The sequence below is a fragment of the Miniopterus schreibersii genome (assembly GCF_964146895.1).
Source record: "Miniopterus schreibersii genome assembly, chromosome: 10".
In the NCBI taxonomy this organism is placed as follows: domain Eukaryota; kingdom Metazoa; phylum Chordata; class Mammalia; order Chiroptera; family Miniopteridae; genus Miniopterus; species Miniopterus schreibersii.
This window is the reverse complement of record NC_138110.1, coordinates 13497586-13521807: the sequence shown is the minus strand read 5'-3', so window position 1 is coordinate 13521807 and position 24222 is coordinate 13497586. Positions and strand designations below refer to the sequence as shown.

General features: G+C 40.8%; 1 pseudogene across 1 annotated transcript in view; it reads right to left on the bottom strand.

Moving 5' to 3' along the window:
* Positions 1-2520: 2520 nt before the first annotated feature.
* LOC308562836 (riboflavin kinase pseudogene) overlaps positions 2521-24222 on the bottom strand; it is a 104166-nt pseudogene continuing 82464 nt past the window's right edge. The window contains exon 2 of the transcript in view: positions 2521-3123. The product of the transcript in view is annotated as a riboflavin kinase pseudogene (transcript). The remainder of the gene's footprint in view (positions 3124-24222) is intronic.

Here is a 24222-nt window from a genome sequence, read left to right as displayed (position 1 = left end):
AATGTGTTCAGTGTAAAATTTGGCCAAAGTTCCAGGCTGTTCAGAAGGGTCCAGATGGTCTTTCTGGGACATTACCCGTGTGTCCTCCGGCTCTGCTCTCCTCGTGGAGGCTGGGAGGGAGCCAGCCATTTCTCACTTGCCACCTCGCAGTCTGCATCTCTCTTCAGTCCTAGCGCCCCTTTTGCCCATTTGCCCATTTGCTCGTTGGCTCCCACCTTCCCACCGGGGAGGGAGAGCACAGCGGGAGTCACCTAAAGAATGCGCCGGGAAAGAGCCCAGTGGGTACTGGTGGGCCTGCAACCCCACTGATGGTTTCCTGTTTGGGGGGCTCTCAGGATGCTAATAACCGGACCTTATCTAAAACAGCAAATTGAGGGGCTAGTAAAAAAAAAGTCTCATCACTGGGACTATCACCTTATTATGATAAATTAAGCAAGTCAGAGAAGGAGCATGGTTTGGTCTAAGGATAAAAGGAATATCTGTCAGCAATATTTTATCAGTAGATAATTCATGAGTTTCATATAAAAGGGGGAGCAATAGATTGGATTAAATTATAAGGATTCTGCATGTCACCCTTACATGTGCATTTTAGTAAGAATGCAGAGAACAATTTTTTCATTTAACGGGAGCTGTTTCAAGGGCATTTAGTAATTTCTGCTACAATTCCTGTTTATTTATTATTTATTTATTATTTAATTTATTATTTATATTGTAGGAACACTTAATGTGAAATCTATCCTCTTGATGAATTTTTAAATCCACAATACAGTCTTGTCAACTATAGGAACAGTGTTGCGCAGCAGATTTCTAGAATTTATTCATCTGAAACGGAAAGTATAGACTCCCGTGCCTTTGTTTTTAACATTTTTAATGAAGTGTGTGGATAGAACCCATTGTCTCATACCAAAAGTTTTATTTATTATAATTTCAGAACCATGCATGTTTATTAAACGCCAAAGGTATTTTACTTCCCATGAAATTATTCCAAATATACAAAACCTGAAAATAAGATGAATACTTAATTACCGCTAGCTAGATCTTACAAATAACATTGTTATGTTTGTCTTAGATTTTGGACATACAACATAAAACATTTTACAGGTAGAGCTGAGGCTCTATGTCTCTTCTTTCTGATTGATTTCCGCTCCAGTGTCCCCAGAGGTGACCGCCTAGTTCACCTAAAATAGACTTTTATGTATAGTGTGAATTTAGGAATCTAAATGATCATTTTTTATATGGATAGCTAATTGACCCCAAAGCATTTATTGAATAGTTCTTTCTTTCATACTGATTGGTAGTGATAGCTCCGGTGATACATTGTGTTTCCATATTTATTTTCTAATATGATTGAACTATCTTTTGTCTTTATTGTGTCAAAATCACAATATCTTTCTTAGTCATTAGAATTTATAGTAATATTTTTTACAGTAAAAACAGCCTCTATTTTTTTTATAAGAATTTTTTGATTTCTTGGTTCTTTGCTCTTCCAAGTGAAATTGAACTTTGGCATGGTAAGTTTCACACAAAGCCTTAATGAAATTTCAAGTTAATCTTATTGCGTTTATAGATAAACTTATTTATTTATTTTAATTTATTTTATTTTTTTCAAAAAAACACACTCATTGTAATATTTTAAAAGACAAACCAAAAAAACCCTGACAGGTAGAGGGAATCCAGACAATCAGAACTGAGGCAGCTGTAAAAAAACAACAAAAAAAATCCCACAGGATATTTTGCATTGATTTTTAGAGGAAGAGAAACATTGATGTGAGAGAGTGAAGCATGGATCAGCTGCCTGATGCAACCGTTCAGTGCACAGGACGACACCCAACCGATGGAGCCACGCCAGCAGGGCAACAATATGACAATTTGACCTCATCAAGGAAATGACTAAATTTCATGAGTCTTCATGTTTGTAGTAATATATTAATGCACCAAATATCAAAAATATCAAGTGAGTCTTCATGTTTGTAGTAATATATTAATGCACCAAATATCAAAAATATCAAGTGAGTCTTCATGTTTGTAGTAATATATTAATGCACCAAATATCAAAAATATCAAGTATGAATTTTCCCCCTTAGGTTTATAATAAACTATCAAACCTGTTTAATACATTTACTTTTACAACCTTCTGTGTAGCAGCACACGCTATATAAGCACATGCGTGCTAGTATTTTACCATGAGAATTCATTTTCGTCTCAAACTAGTGACTTGCCTTTTTACCCATAGCTTTATTCACTTCATTTCCTTTTAAGACAGTTAAGACCTTTCTAGTGGTAAATTTTAGTCAACATATTACATAAAAAGAATCTTGATTTTTAAAACGAATCTTTTTAGTATTACAGCATGGTGGGTTTAATTGAACATGAAGCACAATAATTACATTGTACTGTTTAAACTAATTCACTGCTACAGAAAAATTTTTGGTTCTTAAAATACAATCAAGATGAAACTACATAGTCATGAGCAGTAAAACACTAGAGAACAGCAAATGAGTCAGTGAGGACGATGATTTTTCACCAGTGGCCATTCATTATTTCGCTTTTAGGAATCTGGAAGAAATTGTCTTCTTTGAGTTTCAAATGTTCTGGTAAATCTAGTCGTCTCTTAGCTTCCTCGATATCACCTTGAATTGCTGAAATAAGTGACTCTAGAGAATCAAAGTTCTTTTCTGGTCTGAGGTAGCCAGCGAGGGCCACATTGAGGATTTCCCCACGAAAGTCCTCCTTGAAGGTCTGCATGATGTGAGTTTCCACCGACTTTTTTGTATTCTTGTAGTGTGGGTTCCATCCTATGCTCACACCATCTAATGGACATCTCCACTCCCAACACTGGCCCATCCGTCATAGATGCCAGTGGACACATCAGCTGCAAGATTATCTACCGCTTGTTCAGGAAAGTTAGCTGTGGGGATGCCCAGCTGCTTGGAGCCGCGGCCAAAGGCCCGCACCACTTGGCTGCGGCAGAGGAAGGGCAGGTGCTTCACGGGGCCCAGTCCGCTTGCCGCGCAGGCTGCAGGAGCTCGGCCCGCGGGCCGGGCCGGAGGACAACGGGCCCGGCAGGCTCCGGGGACACACCGGGGCAAGCTCCCAATGCTGCCGACCCAACAGAAGCTGCCTCTAGATAAATTTAGAGAGAACTGGCATCTTGATTATGGTCAGTATCCCCCACCATGAGCATGGTCTATACTGGCAGCTTCCCTAATTTTGCCCCTGGTTCTAACTTGCGATGATGAGTTTGCAAACAAGGCCATTTGTCTTTTAGTTATTTCTGTTTTTCTTTCTGAAACGTTTATTGAGTGCCCCCTGCCTGCCAGTCTCATTAGGCACTCTGAAGTCCACTTTATGAATGTTCATGCAGACCTGCCTGGCAATTCCAATTGACCTTGTCTTCACTTTTAATTTACATTTAATTTAAAAAAAATTTTGTTTTCATTGATTTTAGAGAGAGGCAGGGAGAGAGAAACACGGATGAGAATGAAGCACGGATTGGCTGCCTCCCTCATGCCCCCCTTCTGGGGATTGAGCCCGAAACCTGGGCATGTGCCTTGACCAGGAATCAAACTGGAGACCTCTTGGTGCATGGGATGCCACCCAGCCAACTGAATCACATCAGCCAGGGCTTGTCTTCTCTTTTCAAACAAAACTACATTTTAAACTAAACTGGATATTGACTTAAAATGTAAATAGCCAATACGATCAACCCTCCTCTGTGTATTTGCAATATTCAATGGAGCTGTCGACATAAATCAACCTCTGATTGATGGCTTGTTTCTGAGAAATATTTTGAGCTAAATAGATTTTTTTATGTCACTTACCTCTAGTGTATCTGCTGGAGTAGAAAAGTATGGAAGAACTCAGTCTATACCCCTTAACTCCTTTCCCATTTATTCAGGACTCCACACGGAATGGAACTCCATTCAGGCATGGCCTGGGGGAGAACCCCCGTGGGCACAACTGATACTGAATGGGCCAAACGAGAACCAGAATTCAGAGGGCTGTGTGGTGATGATGGAGTGGAGGCCAGGTTTGGAAGGGGACTCTCACAGGAAGGGAAGACTAAAGGGACAATGCTACAGGCAGAAACTCGGACACAGCAATCTGAACAGGGGGCCCAAAGCGTGAAGGAAACGTGCCATGAAAAAAGGTACAGCGTTCGGTTTTGTTCCCTGAGATAGCAAAGAGGTTGGAAAGCCAGGACCCACAGGACAATCATTTCCTTTCTTTCTTTCTTTTTTTTTTTTTTTTTTGGAGATTAATGGCAATTCCCCCCCAGGCCCCCCCTCCCCCGGAGAAAGAAGCTAATTCTTCTATTTTGCTTAGAACAATACCTCATCTGGATATTCAATATATGTTGATTTAACCAACTTAGCAAAGTTTATAAAGATTCCCACCCCCACTAAATAACATACAAGTTAAAACTGTCACCTTACTCAGATTTTGCTCCTATTTTCTTGTTCCTGAAAGAACATGGACAACATGGAGATAAAATTGTTCCTGCTTTAAATTACACCTCAACAAAAGCGTCCTATGGCTTTTTAATATTTTGAAAGCACAATCTTGTTCTTCTCACCTTAACGTGTACAAGGCATGTTGATTCTCTGCTGATAACAATAAAACTGATGAAAACCATTTTTCATCCTTAGGAGGGCTAACTTCAGCTCTCACAACAGCTTTTCATCTCTTAACTTAAAAAGTCACAAAATGAGCCCAGCCTGGCGTGGCTCAGTGGTTGAGCGTTGACCTGGGATCCAGGTGATCGGGGTTTGGTTCCTGGTCAGGGCACATGCCCAGATGCGGGCTTGATCAATGACTCTCTCACCATTGATGTTTCTAACTCTTTCTCTCCCTCTCCTTTCCTCTCTCTGAAATCAATAAAGATATATTTAAAAAAATTAAAAAGTCACAAAATGATTGGAAGCCCGAGAGTGTCCATTTGAGAGCCTTCTCATGAACAGCAGCACACCCTATAAAGATATTCCTAATCACACTTCATAAATACACTGTATCGTTTTCTACTGCTATGATTTAAAAAGGGAGAGTGGTGTAAAAAACCTTTTTTCCCCCCCAGAATGAAGTCACACTTGTACAGGGTTGATATAGCAGGTAGATATGACACACTTTAGAATGATGACTGTTTTGCATTCAGATATAGAAGATGCACATTTTATAAAAATCTTTTTCTGCCTGGCTGGTGTGGCTCAGCGGTTAGCATTGACCTAGGATTCAGGAGCTCGCTGTTCGATTCCCTGGTCAGGGCACATGCCCAGGTTGTGGGCTCCATCCCCAGCAGGGGGCTTGCAGGAGGCAGCTGATCAACGACTCTCTCATCACTGGTGTTTCTCTCTCTCTCTCCCTCTCTCCCTTCGTCTTTCTGAAATACATATTTTAAAAAAGAAAAAACACACAATCGTTTTCTGTGTTTCCATTTGGCTTTTGTTCTGATGACTCATTATGGTCTCTGTTCTGGGAAGTCTTAATGAGTTTCTGAGCTAAGAGGAAGCGAAAGCTGCATGCCATCAGGATGCAAACACCGAGATGTACAGCACATGTACTCCTGTGACTGTAAATGCAGCAGCTTTCTTTTTTTTTTTTTTTACTCTGAAGTTATTCTAACCTCCAAAACAGGAAGAATACAATCTTCTGTGCATGTTGACCATTCTTTCTCTTGCCCTTTGTTTTTCTCAATGTCAACTTTTTTTTTGACTCTTGGGTAGTGATTTATTCTGAGGGCTATAACCCTCTACAATCTTTATGTTGTTCCTCAAATTGTTCCAGATTCGGCCATTGGGAGTGCCTTTTTTTTTTTTTTTTAAGATTTTTAAATTGATTTTAGAGAGAGAGGAGGGGAGAGGGAGAAAGAACATCAATGTGAGACAAAACTTTGATCTACTTCTTTCTGCACTCCCCCTACTGGGGATTGAGCCTGCAACCTGTGCAGGTGCCCCCACCTGTATTTACTTATGTAGACACGTTTGTGTAATTAAAATTAAGTATGTATGAAAAGTTTAATTTCACAGAAAAGTTTTCTCTATGTATGACTGTACTTTTAAATTTATACTGAATAGGTCTAGTGAATGTGTGCATTCACCAGTGACCTCCAGTAAACAAACGCACGTGGCTGGGGCCTGGCTTAGAGCACCAGGGAACATCATCCTGCAAGAATGAAAACTGCTGCAGAAAGTCACACCATGTGGCAACAGAACTAATTACCACTGGAGATGCGGTGTGATCAAGTGCTAATCATTCTCAGAACAATGTTTACAAGTGGTGACTCTTGGATTTCAATATGTAAACTATAGTTGTAGGTATGTAATATTGATTTATGTAGGTGAAATTACTACAGTGTTTTCTCCAACATATGGCTTATTCGCTAAGATGTGTTAAAAATAACAGTGAATTAATAACAACAAAAAACCCTGTTAATTTAATTATAAACAAATTTTGGTTAAAAGCATTTAAAAATTAACAGGGTGTTAATTTTCACATATGACATAGGGACCTGGAATTTTGTCAGTTAAGTCCAAAGTCCGTTAAATCGAGGTCCACAATATCGATGGTTTACTGTAACAGCCATTCTAACGAGTGTAAGATGATATCTCATTGTGGTTTTGATTTACATTTCCCTTACGATTACTGATATTGAGCATCTTTTGATATACCTGTTGGCCATCTGTGTGTCTTCTTTGGAGAAATGTCTATTCATGTCTTTAGCCCATTTTTTATATTTATTTATCTGTCGATTTATTTATTTATTTATTTAAAATTTATCATTATTGTTGAAAGTATTACAGATGTCCCCCCTTCTTTTCTCCATTGATCCCCTCCACCCCACATCTGCCCCCCAGGCCTTCACCACACTATTGTCTGTGTCCATGGGTTATGCATATATGCATATAAGTTCTTTGATTAATCTCTCCCCACCTACTACCCCACCCTGCCTTCCTACTGAGATTCATCAGTCTGTTCCATGCTTCTGTGTCTCTGGATCTATTTTGTTCCTCAGTCTTTTTTGTTAATTAGATTCCACATATGAGTGAGATCATGTAAAACTGAATCAGGAGGAATCAGAAAACCTGAATAGGCCAATAACAACTGATGAAATCGAAACAGTAATAAAAAAAACTCTCGACAAACAAAAGCCATGGTCTGGATGGCTTCACAGGGGAGTTTTCTAATACTTTTAAGTTGTAGGGTTAGATAGTTTACTAAAAATTTCTCTTGCTTTCTGAGGTAGGCTTGCAGTGCAATGAACTTCCCTCTTAGGACCGCTTTTGCTGTGTCCCATAGATTTTGGGTTGTTGTGTGTTCATTTGTTTCCAGGAAGTTTTTGATATCTTTCTTGATCTTATTGGTAACCCATTCATTGTTTAATAACATGCTATTTAGTCTCCATGTGTTTGAATGTTTTTGAGTGTTTTTACTGTACTTGATTTCTAATTTCATGCCATTGTGATCTGAGATGTTTGATATGGTTTCAATCTTTTTGAACTTGTAGAGACTTGTTCTCTGTCCTAAACATGTGGTCTATGGTTGAGAATGACCCATGTGCACTTGAGAGAAATGTATATTCTGCAGCTTTGGGGTGAAATGTTCTGTAAATATAAATTAAATCTATCTCATCTAGTGTGCCATTTAGTCGCTGTTTCTGTGTTGACTTTTTGTCTGGAAGATCTATCCAGTGAAGTCAGTGGGGTGTTAAAGTCCATGATTATGACTGTATTGCTTTGATCTCTCCCTTAAAGTCCTTAAGGTTTTTATTAATAGGTCCTTATTTATTACCATTTTAAATCTTTATGCCTATGTTTCTCTATTTCTTCTTCTTATTACAGCAGTCCCTTTAACATTTCCTGCAATGCTGGTTTGGGGGTGATAAACTCCTTTAGCCTTTTTTTTTGTCTGGGAAGCTCTTTATTTCACCATCTATTTTGAATGACAGCCTTGACGGAAATACTTCATGCCATTTCCTTCTGGCCTGTAGAGTTTCTGATGAGAAGTCAGCTGACAACTTTATAGGCGCTCCTTTGTAGGTAACACATTGTTTTTCTCTTGCTGCCTTTAAGATTCTCCCTTTGTCTTGAATTTTTGGCATTTTAATTATGATGTGTCTGGGCGTGGGCCTCTTTGGATTCTTCGTGCTTGGGACTTTCTGTGCTTCCTGAACTTGTGTGACTTTTTCCTTCACCAGATTAGGGAAGTTTTCTGCCATTATTTCTTCAAACAGGTTCTCTAACCCTTGCTTATTTTCAACCTCTTCTAGCATTCTTATAATACAATTATTGTTCCACAGCTCCCTTAAATTGTCCTCCTGTTTTTAAATTGTTTTTTCTTTTTGGATCTTTGATTGAGTGATTTTTTCTACCGTCTTCTTATTCACTGATCTGATCCTCAGCTTCCTCTAATCTGCTGTTTATCCTTTCCAATGTATTCTTTATTTCTGCTATGTCATTCTTAATTTCCTTCATAGTTTCCATATCTTTTTTCATGCTGTTGAGCATCCTTAAAATCAGTATTCTGAACTCTATATCTGATAAAGTGCTCATCTCTATTTCATTTAGCTCTTTTTCTGGAGGCTTCTCTTGTTCTTTCATTTGGGGTTTGTTTTTTCATCTTCCCATTTTGGCTGCCTGTTTGGGTTTGTTTCTATGTATTAGGTAGATCTGCTAGGACTCTCAGTCTTTTTGGAGGGTCTGTGGTGCAGGCCAATGTCAGACGCAGTTTGTGACTGGCCCTGAGTACCCTGTTTGGAGCTATCAACAACCCTTAGCTTGAGGTCTCCTCTGTTGGGGCAGGGAAAAGTTGGACAGGACCAAGATGCACACCAAAGTCTGCTTTTGCAAGGCTTGGGTCCAGAAGCAGATCAGGCAAAGACTCAAAACACTCTGAGGTCTGCCTCTGCCTCCTGCAGGCTAATTAATCTGATTCTGTTAACAAGCCTCAGGCTATAGAATCTCTTCTGGGTAGGGCGAGAGGTTTTCCAGCAGGGTGGGGCAATTGCTTTCCCTTCTAGGCAAAAGCAGCAAATTGTCTGCCTGAGAAAGATGTCCTCTGCAGTCTGGAGGAAGGATTCAGCACCGGAATCCAGATGGCTGCCCTCTGAGCTCTATCTCCAGATCCCATGACTCTGGACTCCTTTCACACAGCCCTAGTCCACTCTGCCCTCCCTCCGTTGGAGCCTATGGTGAGTGGCTGCACACAAAACTGTGCATTGGCCCTTTCAGAGGGTGCCTGTGTTTCCATTTGTCTCTCCCTGGCAGACAGAAACCTAGCTGCTTTTCACAGCCAGATGTTATGTGGGCACCTGTCTCAGTTCTAGTGCTCTGGGCTGGGAAGCCCAGCCTGGGGTTTAGGCCCCAGAGTCCTCAGTGGGAAGCCCCACAGTTGAGATCTCCCTCCCGGCCTTCAGCTGCTGCCTGTGGGAGCCCAGCCAGCCCTCTGGCACCTCTGCACTTCCTACCAGTCTATAGGTGGTCTCCACTTTTCCTCCTTGGTTATGAGGGTGTTTTCCAGCTCGTCTTCAGTTGATTATGCAGGATGGTTTTTCTATGTTTTAGTTGTAATTCCAGTTTGGTCCCGGGAGAGTGTCAGTGTAGCTTCCATTCAGTCCGCTGCCATCTTTCATCTCCCTAGCCTATTTTAAAAATTGGGTTATTAGTCTTCTTTGTTATTGAATTGCAGGAATTTCTTAAATACTCTGAAAATTAACCCTTTTCCAATATATGGTTTGCAAATATTTTCTCCTATCCCATAGGTTGCCTTTTCACTCTGTTTTATTTTATTATAACTACAGGTGAATAATCTATTGAATATCCCCAGGGAAGACAAGGGATCTCATTCAAGCGAATGCATCTCACTAAGACTTTGCCTTGAATGGAATCTGCTTGCTCAGTCGGACAGTCTTCATCTTCTCCTGACCTGGAATCAAACTTTACAAAGTCCAACATATTCAAGTACTGAAATGATATTTATAATTAAAGAGAATAACATCTACAGCGAGACGCCTACTTGTATCAATGTCAATGTAAAGTTATAAGAATGAAGATGTGATGATTTTAGAACAATCTTATTAGCTAAGGTCATGGTGGCTTAGGTGCGTGAGAATCATTCCACACATAGCACGGCTCAGGGCGGTTGGACTGTTACAGTGGATTTATCATTTCAGACTTATTCTCCTACGACAGGGTGGTCCAGGAGACATAGTTTTCACCAACACTGAGAGAAGCTCATTTGTGAGAAGAACCCTGGCATCCATGATGAGCTCTGTGATTGCTTTTCTCTGCAGGCAAGACCCCTCGGCGGGAGCTATGGCCACTGAGTGGGGCGACCTACATGAAATGGGAGTAATTGGATCCAAGGTGGCAGGGGCTCATTCCAGCATTGAAAAGAGGAGACATCCTTAAAGGTCCACCTCCATTAAAAGGACAGAATGAAATGTTACAAACAACATTAAGCGAGTAAATTCAACTAGTTAGAAGAAATGAACATGCTTCTTAAGGGATAGAAAACACAAAGCACAAGCAAGAAGAACTGAATAATCTCGAGCCTTATATCTATGAAGAGAAATTGATTTTGCAGTTGAAAAGCTTCCTGCAAAGAAAGCTGCTTCACTGGTAGATGAATTCTATTAAAAATTTCCAGACTCCCCTGCCCTGCAGAATTCCCCACCGAGCTGGCATCACCTACGAGAGCACTTACATGCAGGGTTTGGAAGGGAGAGGCGAAGCTGTAGCAAATTGCTTTCATGCTTAGAAAGTGGGAGCGGGGCACCAGGGGCCATTCTGTACAGGCATGGTCTTGCTCCTTTGCTGGCTCACCTGGTTGGTGGGCAGGAGCCAGGCCCACAACTCCTCCAGCTCCTGTGCCAGGGCTGAGCGTTTAGCTTTGGGACAAGGGTGCCAGCTTCACCTATGGGCCACTCTCTTCATTCAGGTTGAGGGCAGTGAGAGGTGGGGTCCGGCTTGTCATATATGTTCCATCTCGTCCCAGCAGGTTCCAGTTTTTCCTTGCTCTTTCCCACCCACACCCATCTGAACTTCGCAAGTGCCAGCCCCACTCACTCGGGCCCAGCACAAGGAACAAAAGCCTCACATAGACTGTTCAGCCAGCTCCCACAATCCCATTTGATCAAATTGTGTCAGTAAATCCCATACTATATACATCCCTCCTACTGGTTCTGTTTCTCTGGTTGAATCTTGCTGACACACCAGGTGTTGTAGTGTGTTAGCTTTCAGCCATTTGTAAGGACTCCCCTAGCAAAGAACATTGTGTTTTCTATCGAATATCAGTTGAAATTTTAAAATATTGCTCAGGTCTGCAAATTAATGCATAGAACAATTTCTGGTCCTCATATAAAGGCCAATAAATAGGCCTCTGGATTGGTCTTTCACCTGTTCCTTCATTGTCCTCTTTCTGTTTTCCTAAGTCCCCCCTCTCGGGCCCCCCTTTTTTGCCCAGGTCTATAATTAATTAATTAATTAATTAATTAAAATATTCATTGAGTGACTACTGTATGAGGACCATGCATATCAGGTGCCACTGTATCAGGCATTGTGCTGGCAACTGTGTACAGAGTGGGGAACAGAATAGAGATAGTTTAATGTCAGTTTTCATGGGAACAGGTGTGAAACAAACAAACAGGGATATATGATTGCAGTTCCATAGGATCCATGGAGGAAAAGATACCTACAGGCATACCTAAGGCATGTCCTTGGCCCTCAGTATACAGTGTGTGGGAAAGGAGCATTCATAAGAATGGCTACCAAGAAAGCCACTAGCACATCACATTCTCAGTGCCCAGCCTCCCACAAGGTGGCCATCTCCATAGCTCAGCCAAAGCTCTGAGCCTCATGCTCCCAGCACAGTTGATCCTGGGAACTTCTAGTCCAGTGAAATAGGCATCATGTATTTATTTTTTGTTTGATAATTCGAAGAATGCTTTGAAAGTTTTTTCCTGTTACCACCAGGTGGTAAATCTGTTATAGTCAATTTTCCATAATGGTAATTCATAGGAGATCTTGGATTTATGTTATGCTAGATAACCAGCATTAATTACAAAGAGTGGGGGAAACAGTCTAATTTTGCCTGGCCAGAGGACTTTTGGTCACCAGCACCAGATCCATGACAGTCCATAATTCCAGCCTCCTTGTGGTAAGTGACTTTAAGAGATTGATTTTCAATCCTGATGCCATTTATTTTCCCATCTTGCTCAAGTCTTTTAAGTTTCTGTACTTCTGTTCTATAAATATGTAGATTAACATATTTTCTTTAAAAAGATTTGGCCATTCAAAAAGAACAAAGCACCACTCTCGACACAGTAATCATTTTTTACATTTACAAATTACTTTCCAGTCATATTTACCTAAACACATATTTCTTATGTAAATTAAACAATAATTTACACACTACGTAGCTGAAGAAACATGTAGGGACAAGTTATGGCTGCTTTCCAGTAGATGGCGCCAGACACCGGCCTACCGGCCAGCTCCTTTTTACAGGTGTTTATTTTGTAAAAAAGTTGAGTGGATTTCATAAGTGCGGTAACATCTTACTCATTTCTTTGAGGAATAACAAACTAGTTTAATTTGTGTATTTTTGTTCAACTTTCCTGTATTCCAAAGCTTTATATTTTAAAACTGCACATTCTGAAAAATGTGATGTATTACTGAGGGCCTTTTTTAAGGTTCTTAATCATGCTTGTGGAATCTCTGTAAATAAAAGTACTCTTAGAGGTACTTATTTATGTGTTAAAGGAAAACATACATAGAGTTTGAAGTTACTTTTTGAAGCATTATGGTAAAAAAATATTGCCTGTGATCCGTGTTGATGCTGTGGATTTTATTAGCTTTAAAAAAAATTTTCATCGTTTAATAGATTTCCCATGAACTCTGACTCGGGGGTCATTGTGCGATACTGTACGTGTCTTATGCAGATGGCATAATAACACAATCACTTCTTTCATAGGTGATAGTTTCTTTTTGTAGCAACAACTCAGAATGCGGAGCCTCTAAGTAAAGCCAGGCTTTGGCAATTGAACGGAACCAATCTAGGAACTACTTCAAGTTAACATTTTAGCATCTCATTGTGGGTAATGTTTTTCAGTATTTTTTACATAATGAACAGCGTTTGGGTTATGTGTGAATATCTTTGGAAAGTGATATTCTGAGCATCTTTAAAAATGTGTGACTTTATACACACCAAAAGTATATTTATATTTAAGGGAACATTAAAATAACCAAAATAACAAATTATTTTGCTTTTCTACGTGGCCATTTGACGGATACTTGATTCTTTTACATCTGTTAGGATATTGGCTTTACAAGTAGCTGTTCTTTATTTATTTTAGATAAGTACCTGTGCTATTGCGCTGTTCCTTTAGTCCAAACGATAGAGCCAGGTGAGCCATCACGAGGGCATTTATAGTAAGTTGTTTGTTTCTTAGGACATATTCTCATTTACATCATATGGAAATTTACTTTGGTATATAATTGAATTTTCCAGCTTATTTCATAGCCAAAAACATTAACATTTTTATATCACTTAGGTAAAAATGTGTCAATAGAAGAACTAGGCTAAAAGGAAATTGTCATAAGCAATGAGATAAAGAAACATTCAAGAGGAAAGGACACGTGACACTTGGAGAGCAAGTTTAGGAAGTTAGGAAATGACTTGTCACCAGTCTTCTCTTTGGGATAACGCCCCATCTGCTTCTATTAGCTAGGCCCATGGACGGTAATTTTCATACAAACGTGGTTTCCTGTAGGGGCTCAAAGGAGGCACAGGCACACAGATTGGCATTAGAATATATTTGTACCACTTGCTCTGTTTCTCAATGGGGTGGCTCTTGACATTTTGGAAATGTTTCTTCCTTTGGAGAAACTATCACATGCATTGTAAAATATTTATCACCACAAGCCTCTGTTTGTTAAATGCCTATAGTGCCCATATGTTATTTTGACAAACAAAAATGTATCCTCACATTTCAGATGCCACCTGGGAAAATGGCCATGTGTTTGATTGCGTCATAACACCAAACACAGTCCCCTGCACAGGGATGGTATTTGGTTAAATAGCTCAGATTCAGTGGTATCCTGGTAAACTAGCTCTCAAAAAAAAAAAAAAAAAAAAAAAAAAGCCCTGATTCATAGCTTATGCCAACTTCTGTGCTGTAAATATTTCAGACAGCAATTTCATGTTATTCATGTTTTAGCCACTGGCTTGAAAAATTTCTAAAAGTTTAACAGTTGGCTTTTGAGAGGTGATGGGTGGAGCTGCAGTGCATCTCTATGCACATAGAGGAAGAGAGTTGGAAGGAACTAGATCACCTAGTACCCTTGTCTGACTAAAGAAACAACACTGCAGAAGGTTTACAGTCAAATGTATATATTTTGCCGTGCCCAGCCAGTCTTCCACTCAACAATGCCCCTATTGATTTCCCAGGGAGCCCAAGAGTTTAAGGCTTTGCCACTAACTGATGGTGAGTGATGGAAGTGACTCAGGTCACAGATTTGTTTACAAATTCGTTCCAGGCACTTTGCCTTCAAGTTAGTGAAGGTACATATAATAAGTGCATGCTATTTAGGGTTAACACAGACGCTTACCTTTGTCTGATGCTTCCCATGACACTAAGATGTAGAGCAGAGAAGAAATATCCTATTGGGAGGGCCTGCTCTCCAGCATCCCTGGTCTGCATGGTGAGCCCCAGCCTCCAGCTAGAAAGGGGAGGAGAAGCTCCTCTTTGCACTCCCCTGAGATGCCAGAGCATCTTCCTTTGGCAAGAGAGAGGCAGCCCTTCATCTACAGGGTCTGAAAGGTTGCAGCAGTGAGTTGGTCTCCTACATGAAGCTCCCCTAAGAAGAGGAAGTTTTCTGTTTTTATGAGATGAACTGGTCGCTGCTGTGATTGTCGGTGTCAACTGGATGCGCCCACCTGTTTCACCTTCCCAACCCTCCCCACCTCTCACACCCATGAAGCTCACACTGTCACGGTCACATAGAAAATGACCAGCTTCAGACCTGGGGTCATACACTGGTGTAGACAGGAGCCTAGACACTATCTATAGGAACCTTCTTCATTCCTGGGCAGCCTCTCAGAGCTGGGACCAGCACTCAGGCCTCCCGGTGCTCATTAGCATGATGAAGGTCATGCTAGGAGGCAGCCGGTAGACCGCAGAGCCAGGACTCAGACCGCGGTTGGTTTACTCAATTATACTACATGACTCTTTTTTGGAGAAAGGAGGTAGCTCCTGCCAGCTTGCTTTATCTTTTAGGTATTTCTGAGCATCCTGAGAACACATGCAAGGCTGGAAGTGGCCACGAGGTGGAACACTTAACCTAATGTGAATGTCTTCCCAAACCCTGCATGGACACAAAATTGAGGTTCAAGTGAAAGGACTGCTAACATTTCTAGAACAGTTATTTCTCGTGTATTATAAGGCCACAGATAACATTTAGATTATTTACTTAATATATTCTGAACCTTCAAATCCCATCTAAGCCAACTCCTGTTCAGAAAGGAAAGGCAGAAGTGGAGAATTGCTATCTCAAGTGTTAAATTTTTTGTATTCTTTAAGCCAGTAATTCTACTTCTAAAACTCTATTTTATAAGCTACACCTGAAGCATGGATAAAGAATATAGAAGAAAACTTTATTTCATCTTTTTAAATGAAGATGTAAGTTACACTAAATGTTTAAAAATTGCCTGTTTGCCCTGTTGGGCGTGGCTCAGCTCTTGAGCATCCACCTAGGATCCAGGCGATTGGGGTTCAATTCCCGGTCAGGGGACATGCCCGGGTTGCAGGTTCGATCCCCAGTCAGGGGGTGTGCAGGAGGCAGCCAATCAGTGACTCTCTCATCATTGATGTTTCAACTCTCTCCCTTTCCTTTCCTCTCTCTGAAATCAATAAAGATATATTTTTTAAAAATTGCCTGTTTACATTTCACTATATTATTGGCTGAATTTGTGGTGAAATTTTGAGGGACGTAACCTTGTAGATTAAATTCTTTTGGTTTTCTTCTCACTTTTAGTGGCAGTAATACATGTCCATTGAGGAAAATTACAATAAAGTCATAAAAGCAGAAAGATGTGCCAATGCGCGTTGACAAAGCGCACTCCCAGGGTGGCTAGGTACTGTGCAGAGGCCACGGAACATTTGCCAACGAGTGAGTCAGTTGAGGTCAGGATAGCTTCTGGCTGGGGTTGCAGTGAGCTTCCTATGGATTGCATTTATGCTATTTCAGTGAAAATGAGCACAGTATTTCTTCTAATACCTATTCTCCTATAAACAGTTTCCACGAAAACATTGTGATATAAATAGGCCTCCCCATAAAGCATATAAATAGCTCATAAATGAGGAAATGAATATTTTGTATCTCAGAGATTTTTGTATACAATAATTTGGGATAAAGCTAAGTTAAAGTGGATGGTGTGGGAACTAGTGCCACTTTGCCTTAACCCCGCATTTCCAAGAACTGCTACCCAGCTGCGGAACGACTCTTAAAACATCTGAGGACACGTATCATTTCCTATACTGTGAGAATGAAACGTGACTCAAGTGACAATCAGGGAAGCCCAGAGTGTCATTGCTGGCTCCTGGCAGGAGGGGGGACATGCTTTCCGGTACCAGATGGAAGCACAGGAAACAGGAGGAGCAGCAAGGACACGAAAACCTGGAACCATCAGAGATGTTGGCAGGGGTTCCAGGGAGAGAAGGGACTACTGGGGATCAAGTTCCGACGAGGGCGTGGCAAAGTTCATCCCTTGGCATTTCTAAAAGGAAATTTGTTGGTGTGACTTAAGAACAGAGCGAGGACAGGATTTTCAGTCAAAATACTAAAATTCCTTTTAGGAATTCAGTCAGAAATTGATATCAAAGAGAACATAACCCATTGATGGACGATGCTAGATGGAATGTGTTAGTAAGGAAATAAAAGGATATAATACATGTAATACATGAATTTTCCAAGTTTTCAAGAGATGTCTGTGGGGCCACTTAATCAGAAAAGCATCCTGAGCCCTGACTGGTGTGGCTCAGTTGCTTGGGCATCATCCTGTGCACTGCAAGGTTGCTGGTTTGATTCCCGTTCAGGGCACATGCCTGGGTTGCAAGCTTGATCCCAGGTTGGGGGTGTGCAAGAGGCAGCTGATCTGTGTTTCACTCTCACAAAGATGTTTCTCTCTCTCTCCTTCTCCTTTCCTCTCTCTTTAAAAATCAATAAAAATATTAAAGAAAAGAAAAGAGTCCTGAGATTAAGGTCGCAGCATCAGCTGCCAGTTCAATATCAGTGTGGAAGGAAATGCCGAGACTTGCCCTGAGCCATAGGATGGATGAAGGAATGGGGTTTGGGCATGAGAGCAGGCCAACCTAGGCAAGAAAAAATGAGAGCAGCTATCCTTACTTCTAACACCATGAAGCGTATAAATGACCTGGAGGGTTTGTTAAAACGCAGATTGTTGGGCCCATCCCAAGTTTCTGCTTCTATGGTAAAATGGGGACTAAGAATTTGCATTTCCAACAAATTGTTTCTAACAAAAGGATACTGATGCTACCCACTTTGAGACCTACTACCTAGAAGGTGCCATATTATGCAGGAGGCTGGGAGGAAAATGCAAGGATGCCAATCATGAGTAGGTCGAGACAGGTGAGATGCAAGCACGCTGGAGCCACTCTGGAGGACACTGAATTCTCATTGGTATCTCTTGTAAAATGGGTGCAGATTTTTAAATAATTTATGTAGATGTTCTGCTTCAAGGAGGTGGAATATGTCCCTCACTCCTCAGTGTGGGCTCCACACAGCGACTTCCTTCCAGAGGGCACAGTATGAAAAGAGGATGTCTTAGTTCAGGCTGCTATCACAGATCCCCATAGACTGGGCCGCTTATAAGCCACAGCAATTTATTTCTTACAATTCTGGAGCCTGGGAAGTCCAAGGTCAAGGACCAGCTGATGGCAGATTCAGAGTCTGGTAAGAGCTGCTTGGTTCAGAGACAGCTGCTTTCTCTCTGTAACCTCTCACATGGAGGAAGAGACAATGGAGCTCTCTGGGGTCCCTTGTATAAGGGCACTAATCCCATTCTCGAGGGCTCTGCCCATGTGGCCTACTCACCTCGCAAAGACCCCACTTCTCAATACTAACATCTTGGGGGGTGGGTTTTCAACATTTAAATTTTGGGGGACACAAACATTCAATGTATAGCAGAGGGGAAAAGAGTTACTTTATTGTGGAGAAACCTGACCAATAACTACTTCAGCCAGGTAACTGGTCAACATCAGCTGAGATAAGTCATGTCGAGAGCATGTTAAAGGCACAGATCTCACCAGTCAGGGTGACATCCAAAATGGATTCTGAGCACATGAAAGGTGAGCGTGTAAGGCAGTGAGATTCTCTTACCTTTCATGTGCGATTTTTAGGATGATCCCAGGAGAGATTTCTCTAGTCGCCTTAGGAGGAGTAGTCACATATCTATTGAGTCACTGATTTTTTTGTTTTAAAATCTGTGGATAATGTGAATCACTCAATGGGCATGTGACCTACCCCAAGCAAACATGCAGGGGTTACCGGCACACACACCTTCTCCAATAATAGTCTTGTCTCGTGTCACCCTTTTCTTCACATTTCCCTTGAGTTTATGTTAGTTACATTCAGTTTTTAAGTAAGCAACTAACTGAATAAATAATTGATTTGCCTCTATCCTTCAATTTTTAAAAATTTCCATTTAATAAATACAACTGTTGACTACTTCTTTTTGATTCATTTCTAAGTACATTAAAATGAAACGACTTTTGTAGGGCCAATTCTATTTTTTTTTTTATTATAAAAGGTGGAACTGCCCTCAACACTGTTAGCTCCTTAAATTTCTCTCTTATTTCTGACTTTACACCTCTCCAAAAATTCTCCAGAGGATTATTTTATTAATCACACAACTACTTTGTATTTTTTCATTCATAAAAAACACGAGTTCCCTGCTCTGAGGAGGAAAGACGGGTATTATTTATGCACCAGATGGTTGAGCTGGGCCCAGTTCCATGTTCTTCATTTAGTGGCTGGATTTAAAAAAAAATAAAAACAAATAGAACTCATGTTGATTTGCCTGAGGGCAACACTTCAAGCTAATGGCCGAGTTGGGATTAGAACCCAGACGCTAGAGCCCAGATTTGGCCCATCTGCCATGGCACAAGGAAGAAAACAAACACATGAACTACTTCAACTATTTTTCAACAACAACAACAACACCACCTTCACTAATCGCCTTTGGAGGGTTACAGAGAACAACCTATTATTTTTATAACCAGTAAGTAAAGGGTAAGAATTAAACGTTTCCTTTTCTTTCCTATATGAGCTGTGCCTAAGGGGAATCAAATAACCGATGAGTTCCAAATGATTAGATAATAATAATAAGTGATTAAACAATATTAACTTGAATGGGATGGCCTGGAGTACACAATCCATCAGTCAAGAGCCGGTTCTTTCAGGGATCCCATGAGTCAGGCTTTGGGAACACGTAGTCATCTTCCCTTCCCTCCCCCTCTCTCTGTCTGTCTCCCCCTTCCGCTTCCCCTCTTCTTTCTTTTTGTCTCTCTTCCTTCCCTACCCGAGCCCACCCCATTTTAAACCCACCTTCCACGCTGCTCCAAGGTGGTTTGCCTTGTATATGTTGTTCTCTTTTCCCAGAATGTCTTTGTTTTTCAAGGCCAAACAACTTGTCTTTTAAGGATAAGATTGAGCTAAAACTATTACCCCCTGGGAAGACATGCCAACCTCCCCTGCCCACTTCTGCCCCTTTGCCACATTTGGAGAGTATTGTTTTATAGATACCTGGTCGTACTGGATTAAGATCTGCTTTCGTAGAGAACCTGCCTCATTCGTTTCTGAAACCTCACTAGGTATCGGGGCTCAGTTATAAACGCGTAGTGAGGGAAGAACTTGCACTAACGGTTGATTATCCAAACCTGAGTATTATCCAAACTTGAGTATTGTAAGTAACCATGACAAATGTTGACTTCCAAGGTTGCTTTTCTCTGCCATTTAACTTGATTTTGGATATCGACTTCTATGTTGCCATGGAATGCAGAGTAATTCTGAATATGGAAATTTAATATGCGTTACTAGAAGCATATTAAAGGTAAAATTAAAAGAAAAAAAATGATGTTCTCTCTTCTAAATTACAGACCCATCGGTCTTCTACACCTCCTCTCCCATCTGCAGTCTGGCTTCATTCTCAATAAACGGCAGGTCTGGGACTCCCAGTCTAATATCCTAGACGAGCAACAGCTGATTTTGGGCACAGATATTTTGCTATTGAAGTTTTTACTTGCTTTGTTTCACTTAATTGGGAAAAGTTCAGTTTAAGATTAATTTTAGAATTTCTTGTTGATTCCTTAGACATTTGCAACGGAAACAAATTTAGAACTTATCTTTAATTCTTTAGGATTTATTGCTCTTTAATTGCTTAGATAAAACCCTTCTACATGCCGGTCTTGATGTCCCTGATTTGTATTCCAGGGTGTATTTGCTCCAAAGAAGCTCCTATGACAACCATAGTAAACAGGAAGAGGACCTTGAAGATAAAATTATAGAACAAAGTGTTATAATAAACAGGGTTTTGTCTTAGATCTTCTTATTTTTAAATTTTGTTTCCATAACTCAGGGCAGTTTTTAGAAAAACTAAATGTATGCCTCTTGCAATATTACAGCAAATACTAATTTCCATAAAGTATGTATTTTGAGTCTTGGAAAAGTTTCAAGCACCATGTTTAGGACTGATTTACATGTTCTCCAGCAGTTCATCTTAATTCACAGATGAATGGCCTTTCATTTATGTCAGACAACAAATCAGATTTTTGGATATGAACTTTGCAACTTTGATATCTGGTAGCTAACCTAATGCATATGGATTTCTTTGTAATCAGTAGCACTGAAAGATAAAGGGCCAACTTTTAAACCCCATTTCAGGAATCTTTTAACGCAAAATAAACAGCTAGTGGTTTAAAACAACAACCATTTAATTATTTCTCAGGACTTTATCTTGTCTGGGCTCCTCTGGACTGCTCTTTCTCTCCACATGATGTTGACTGGGGTCCTCTCAGGACTCTCCTGGGCTGCACCCTTAGGGTGGGTCACTCACATGACTGCTCTTTGGTGCCGGCTATTGACTGGAGCACCTCTCCTCTTCTCCTGTGGCTTTTCCTTGAGACTTGGTTTTGTCGCAACATGAGGGCTATATTCCAAGGTGATGTACGTGGGAAGTGCCCATCTTCCAAAGGCCAGGGCTGAGCAGGTCTCTTCCACTGCATCTCATCGGTCACAGTAGCCAACTACAAGGAAGAGCTCTTTACCAGGGAGGGGAAATCAACTCTACCTCTCAACGTGGGGGTAGCAGGTATTTACGAGGAAGGAAGGAATTGGTGGATTGATGGTGGCTATTTTTGGAGATTCCCTACCACAGACCCCAGTAGAACTCTCAGTTTCATATTACCTACTATTTAGCTCTATTTGAAACCTCGTTGGTACTGCTATTATTTATGGAAGCTGATGGGCTAGACTGACCATTTTTCTATGGTGGAAATTTCTAAATTAGGGTCTGTGAAGCTTCTGCATATATAAGCAAAATTTTTTACAATTGTGATTTTTATTTGTCTGGGAGAGAAAAAACACAGTAGTGCTTAGCAGTCAGTTACTTAGGCTCAGGAGTCTCATATTTTTCTTTAAATCTAGGCTCTGCCACTTACCAGTAATGTCATTTTGGATGGCTCATTTAACCTTGCTGAGTTTTTTGTTTATGAACTGAACATAACAACATGTATTTCACAGGTTGTTGTGAGGCGTAAATGAGGTATCCACGTGAAGCTCCTTAGCACAGGGCGTGGTGCACGGTCAGGGCTCCGTAAATATTGGATCATTGTTATCAGGGTCATGCTAAATAGCTCAGTGAGTACCCAAAGGGTTAGCTCTGCCATTCATCTTCCTCGAGGGCAGAATGTGTCCCCTAATTCTCTCTTCCTAGATGTGTACTAGAATCTGGTTCAAACTAGGTCCTCCTGGAACCAACATTTTTTACAATTCCTTTCCTTACAGTTTGTCACCACCTAGAAATGCTCGCAGCCACATCTCGGGTAGTTGATTAGACTCCCAGGATCCTGCTGAATTAAATCCAAGTTCACTGCTCCTCTGTGGATGTTCTAGTCTGTACAAATAATAACTCGCAATGGGGCATCGTCCGGGAAACTCTTCCAGGTTCCCCGCTTGCAGTCCTCCAGATCCAGTGTCTTCATGTTTCCTTCTAGTTTGCTACTCAAGTCCCAGCACATGATGAAGCCAGGCCTACTCATTTAGGACTCATTTAACGTTTAGTGTGTTATGTTCCTTAGACTTATGGATCTGATAGTGGAAGTAATATTATTGAATAACCTATTTGACTTACATTGGAGTTGATGAAATAAAAAATACATAATTTTTCTAAAGTTGAAACCCCCAGAAAGCATTTCAAAAAAAATGGTAAGACCAGCACACGGGTGCTTTTCAAGGTCACTGGCTCATGAGTAGCAAATGTGGCCTCAACAATACTGGTGGACGCTTTCCAGGATGATAACATTTTGAATGTTACTGCTGGCTCATGTCTGATGATGCTTTCAAAGTGAGTCAGTCTATTTTCACTTAAATAATAGGTGCACCATATTAGAAAAGAATTACCCTAAAATTAAGGTGTCTATTAATCAGTTTCTTTTCTAAGTCTATCAGACACCTCGCAAAGAGCCCATTCACTTCATCTGGCAACAGCTCGCAAGCAGAAACACTGTTTACCTTATACATTATTAACTGCAGATAAATACTCTGTGTAGGGGGCTTCTTTAGGTTTGTCATGTTTATTGCACGAGAACAACCCTAATTGACAAAATATGTGATATATTCACAGATGTTATTAAATAGGGATCTATTTCACATGTAATTTGGACAACAGATCCTAAAATCAGAGGCACTAAGAACTAAGGCTTTCAGTTAAAATGAAATAAAAACCCGTGGCTTTTGCTCCACAGTTTGCCCTACTAATTGTACAAGAACATGGAAGACGGTGTGTGTGCTTTATCAGCACACTGGCCCTATTGATGATTTCCCCTCCAACGTTTACTTAATTGTAGTGATTTTTAAAAAAATCATAAATGCCACCTATAGCAAACTCTTCTAATTATTCATAATGATTTCCCTCTTTGTGCCCATTCAATAGAAAGATGCAAGCGCCGTTTCTTAAAAGAAGGCATAGGACGTACAAAAATGCATCTTAGTGCTCTGAAAGGAAGCAGTGTCTTCATTTGTGGCACAAAATTAAAACATAAGGAGGAAAATTTGATATGATTTCAAGGAAGTACATCGATTCTCCAAATCTTCAGCTTTTTATTAGCACTTTTATAATTGCTGCTAGGAAAGCAATTTAGCAGTGAGCTAATGTCCTTGTTAGCTGCAAGGTATGGGCATGGAGTCAGGTGGTGACTGCAAATTAGTTTAGGCAGGTCTCAGCTAGCTGTCTGGCTGTGTGGGAGACTCGGGGTCTCGGCCGGCCTGCCCATTCACAGGGACGCTGGGCTTCAAGGGGAGGTGCGTGGGCATCTAGGGAGATGCATCTGAAGTGCACAGGGCTTTCCCCCCTGGGTGCTGATTGAGTGCAAAATCACAGGCTCTGCTTGGATCACAAGATGCCAGTTCTCAAAGCAGCCGTTTGCATTTTCTGGGTCCAGCTCCTACATAACACTGTGGAGCATGTGATTGAAATCCTGCTTGGGGATGTGTCAGACAAAGGGGACATGCAGAGAGCAAATGTGAAGAGCGGCAGTGGACTGAGGATGGATATAAGTGAGGGCCAACTTGTATTTCCTCTAAGTTCAAGTGTGAGGACTCCACATGCCAAACTCTGGGTCACCTGCTCTGCCTCTTTTGCTGTGGCTTATGTCACCTTCGTCTCAGGACAAATAAATTATTTTCTTTAAAGTATTTTATGAGCAACAGATTTTTCCCAAGTGCCCAGCACTGTGTTGAGAGCTGTCACAGGAGAGCAAAGAAATATTAGGGGCAGCTCCTAAACTTGAGCATCTTGCAGGCTTATCATAGAGATAAAATAACTGAAAATATGACAAGACAGGTTGTAATAAAATATTTAAATATGTAAGATGGATGGAAATACACCACAGAAATTTCAAGAAAGAAAACAGTGTTAGGTGACTTTTAAGGGACA